This window comes from Acanthopagrus latus, chromosome 15 (genome assembly GCF_904848185.1).
Source record: "Acanthopagrus latus isolate v.2019 chromosome 15, fAcaLat1.1, whole genome shotgun sequence".
NCBI classification, from domain to species: Eukaryota; Metazoa; Chordata; class Actinopteri; order Spariformes; family Sparidae; genus Acanthopagrus; species Acanthopagrus latus.
In genome coordinates, this window is record NC_051053.1 from 28,421,795 (window position 1) to 28,426,794 (window position 5,000).

A 5,000-nucleotide genomic window follows, 5' to 3' on the forward strand; every position below is an offset into this window, starting at 1 on the left:
ATCTGCAGATATAAAACATAACCACAGATTAATGTTTCGTTTGTTTATCAGACAACATGAAACGGTCAGTGTGTGTGTGTGTGTGTGTGTGTGTGTGTGTGTGTGTGTGTGTGTGTGTGTGACCCGTTTATTATCAGACATTTCTATGTTATTGGAATGTTTCCTTCCGGGCTGGAAGATAAAACACTGGCTCGGTTATTAAAGACAAAACAAACGGTTCCGTTCAGTCAGATTATATATTATATTAGATTATATTAGATATTAATTTTTTTTTCTTCTCATCAAATAAATGAAGAATAACTTAAAGACGCTCTTTCAAATGTGTTTTAACACCAGGAAGAGAATAATTTATCGACTAATCAGTTCAGAACTACAAATAAAAGAAAGAAAGATAAAAACCTTCCAGTCGTCACCCTGAAGCGTCCTGACACGTTTGAACCTGTCTGCCCTGCAGGGGGCAGCGTCACCTGCAGCGTCACCTGCAGGTCACCTGCAGGTCACCTGCAGGTCACCTGCAGCATCACCTGCAGCGTCACCTGCAGGTCACCTGCAGCGTCACCTGCAGGTCACCTGCAGCGTCACCTGCAGGTCACCTGCAGCGTCACCTGCAGGTCACCTGCAGCATCACCTGCAGGTCACCTGCAGGTCACCTGCAGCGTCACCTGCAGGTCACCTGCAGCGTCACCTGCATCACCTGCAGCGTCACCTGCAGCGTCACCTGCAGCGTCACCTGCAGGTCACCTGCAGCGCTCTGCTCAGTTTAACTCCAGGTGACGAGCCCATTAAACTCAAAGAGCTCAAAGAGAAGCTTTTTTATGTTTTGTAGGAAAACAGGAGTCAAAATATTTCTTTCTTGACATTTTGTGAGTTTTGTTTTGTTGATTTATTAAATCAGTGAAACATTTAAAGTTTCCACACGTGTCACGTCTGAACGAGGTGGAGACTTCCTCTTCTACACTTTCTCTCTACAGCAGATCAGAAGCGTCTCGTGTTCACCTGGAGTGATTAAACGCTGCTGTTCTGTCAGAGGCTGTGTGCTGCCGTGGCGCCCTCTAGTGTTCAATATGAAAAACATTTGGATCATAAACATCATCGGTCTCATCTCCGGGCTCTACCTTCTTCTTGCGGCTCTGCCGGTGCTGCTGTGCGTCCTGGGTTTTTCCCAGCAGGTCGGGAAACGCCAGCGGCTTCAGAGAGCGAGAGCGCGGGGTTCTGGGATACCTGAACGGGTCGGTGTCCCGAGAGTCCCGCCCACTCCGGACCGAGCACAGCGACCGCGACCGCATGCGGCCCGATGAGTGGATGCTGTTGACACCGATCATGATGGTGAGGTCAGAGTTCAGAGGAGACGATTAAAGTCTGTGTGATTAAACTGAGCGACGAGGCAGAGAGGACACCTTTCAACAGGCAGAGGAACGAAATACAAATACAAACTGTGTCCAGTTTAATTCTGCAGAATTTCAGATGTGACCTGGAAACAGATCTGACTCCACTTTGACAACTCTTAGGTTCTGGTTCAGCTCTGAGAGCCTTTAAAATGAAGGTGTTTTCAAAATAAAAGCTGAAGTCTGCTGCCGGGCTGCTGGAGCCTGATGGTCCTCAGAGGAGCTCAGCCTGCTGCATTATGGATCGTCTCTATTCATTATGCATAAAAACACAGCAGCGACTCGTCCGGCTCATCGTCCTGCAGGCTGACAGCCGGCCGCTCGCTCTCTCAGGTGTTCAGAGCCAAAACCACAGAAACACAAAGACGCTGCCAACAAACTGATGATCACTGAGACTCAACCTGCTGCAACATTCAGCAGCTCAGAGACGTTTTACAACCAAATGTTCATTTTCAGGCAACTGAAATAAGATTCTGTTGATTACACTGAGACAACAAGAGAGAAAAATCTTAATTATTTTAGAGATTAATCATAAAATCTTTCGTCTCCCATCAACAACACGAAGCTTCTCTTAAAACTGTAAATCTGTTTTATCGAATTATTTTGTATAATTTACATGAAGAACATGAACGATTGTCGTCACACAAACTAAATGTTTTCAGTTCTTTACAGAAAACTGATTCAAATTATTTTCAATTCTGTTGTCAAAGTCAAGTCAGTTCTGACTTCCTGTTCTCGTCTCATTAAACAACTCAGTGTCACATCAACACACACACTCCAAACTGTGTGTGTGTGTGTTAATCCGTCAGTAGAAGCAGTGATGCAGAATTCATCAGCTCACTCCTGCAGCTCAAACATTCAGCCCAAAAACATCCGACCACTCGGAGCTCCTCTTCCTCTTCTTCTTCTTCTTCTTCTTCTTCTTCTTCTCCTGATTTATCGGTCGTCCAACATGTGTGAGTCTTTTGTCAGACAAGCTGTTGAACGCAGCCTCCTGATGCGGCGGCGGTGGAGGAGAATCCCTGGACTGCAAATAAAGCTGCGTGACGGAGGAAACACATCAGCAGCGGCGGCAGCTCGCTCTCACATCCAAAACATTCAGCAAAAAAGAGAAGAAGAGGAGAAGGAGGACAGGGAGGCTGGGGCGAGCGAGCACACCCAAACATGTAGACAGAGAGAGAGAGAGAGAGAGAGCACCCCAAAACTGACGTCAGCTTCCTCCTGAGACGCCACCAGCAGCCTCGGCTCAGGATGGAGGGGTGATGGTGGAGGTGGAGAGGAGACAGAGGGATGGGCTGAGGTGAGACAGAGGAGAGTTTCTCCTGTTGCACTCTGGGAAAAAAAAGACAAAAAGGGAGAGAGAGAATCCCTCCTTCCTCCTTCCTCCTCCTCAGATGTTAATCTGGTCGTCCTCCAACTTCACTCCCACCCTTCTTCTTCTCCTTCTTCTCCTCCTCCTCCTCGGCTTGTTGTCGTCTTCGTCCTGCAGGAGAATCCCTCCGTCAGGTGAGCTCACTCCTCCTCCTCCTCCTCTTCGTCTTTCTTCTTCTCCTCCTCTCTGCTGAGAACTGTTGAGGAGTGTTGCTCGCCCTCCCTCTTCTCTCTCATGTCTCTCTCTCTTTTTTCCCTCGCTCTCTCAATGCGCATTTTCTCTCAGCAGCAGCAGCCAATCAGAGCGCAGGGACGGAAGCTTGAGCCCGCCCCCGGCTCTGCTGGGAGCTGTCAGTCAGGGAGGGCTCACAGAGTGAATGTAAATGCAGCCGAGAGACGACGAGCAGCAAACAGACAAAAATATTAAAAACACAACTGTGACTCAGCAAAAATGTGATGAGTCGTCGACTTGATGAGCTCAGAGACGTGAAACAGGAAGCTGCTCGACCTCGTATGTCCTACAACATTAATGTTCATTATTACATTTATTTAAGTCACATGAACATTCAGCTATTCATCATAATCACTGACATTTTTCAGGATCGAGTCTCAAAATATTTTACTTCACACCACGTTTTATTTTAAATTAGTTTATATAATTTAAGTATGATCTAAAATATTTTAAATGACACACACACACCTGTTAAAACTGAGCTAAAACATCATGTTCTGATTTAAATTATGACTTCAGAGTGAAGTTTATTTCATGATATTAATATTGAGTCATTTTGAAATTGAACTTTGTCATTTTATGAGTCCAGCCTCACATTTTGTTGTTCAACTGTTAAAATACGGGCCATTATTGCCCATTATTGTGGCTTTCAGTCAGTTAAATCAGGGACTGAATCAGCTCACACTCCAAACATTCAGTCACAAACAGAACCAGGTCAGAATCTGTTTTTCAGTCAGCTGTTAAATTATTTAAAGTAGCTTCACCAAACTTTCCTTCTGTACTCTCTGTGGACGGAACCCCTCCCAGTGCTGGACCGACCCGCTGGGATAGCTCCAGGTGTGCTGCCACATTGTGGGGCCAGTCCATCGCTATCATCAGTTATCAGAGTAAAAACGTCTGGTTATATTAACCTTTAGCACAATGGTCGAGCTAGCAGCTTAATATACCACAAGCTAGCTGTAACCAAACACACAGTCTGTGATGTAATAAATATTGATCTCACAGCTTCATGTGATCCTCACATCAACACTGGAGGATCCTGATGGACGAACAGTTAGTGGACTCGTTTGCATTTAGAGACCAGATCCTCTGACGCCGGCTTCTTCTGTCAGCTGATTACATCGTCAGATTGTTAATGCAACAAGGACATTGGTCAAAGCTATTGGGAAGAAAACAACCAAATGAAAGAAATAGTGGAAAGCCTAACCCTAAACATGCTGATGAAGGTCCTCAGTCATCCGGGTGCTGGTACCGCCAAGTTCTGTATCATAGTCAACTGGACTGCTTCAGATGTTTCATGTCTCATCCAAGAGGCTTCTTCACCTCTGACTAACTGATTTAAACTATGTGTGGGAGTGTCCTTACAGAGTGAAGGAGTGTCTTTACAGAATGAGGGAGTATCCTTACAGAATGAGGGAGTGTCCTTACATTGTGTGGGTGTGTGCTTACAGAGTGAGGGAGTGTCTTTACAGAATGAGGGAGTGTCCTTACATTACGTGGGAGTGTCCTTACAGAGTAACAGGGTGTCCTTACAGAATTAGGGAGTGTCCTTACAGAGTGAGGGAGTGTCCTTACAGAGTGAGGGAGTGTCCTTACAGAATGAGGGAATGTCTTTACAGAATGAGGGAGTGTCCTTACAGAATGAGGGAGTGTCCTTACAGAGTGAGGGAGTGTCTTTACAGAATGAGGGAGTGTCCTTACATTGTGTGGGAGTGTCCTTACAGAATGAAGGAGTGTCCTTACAGAGTGAGGGAGTGTCCTTACAGAATGAGGGAGTGTCCTTATGGAATGAGGGAGTGTCCTTACATTGTGTGGGAGTGTCCTTACACAATGAAGGAGTGTCCTTACATTGTGTGGGAGTGTCCTTATGGAATGAGGGAGTGTCCTTACAGAATGAAGGAGTGTCCTTACAGAATGAGGGAGTGTCCTTATGGAATGAAGGAGTGTCCATACAGAGTGAGGGAGTATCCTTACAGAATGAGGGAGTGTCCTTACATTGTGTGGGAGTGTCC

The 5,000-nt window shown here is 45.9% G+C and overlaps 1 protein-coding gene across 6 annotated transcripts in view; it reads right to left on the minus strand.

Annotated features, from left to right (window-relative positions):
* Nucleotides 1–5,000, minus strand: part of psda (pleckstrin and Sec7 domain containing a) — a 46,284-nt gene that overhangs the window by 8,506 nt on the left and 32,778 nt on the right. The gene's annotated exons all lie outside the window — the stretch shown is intronic.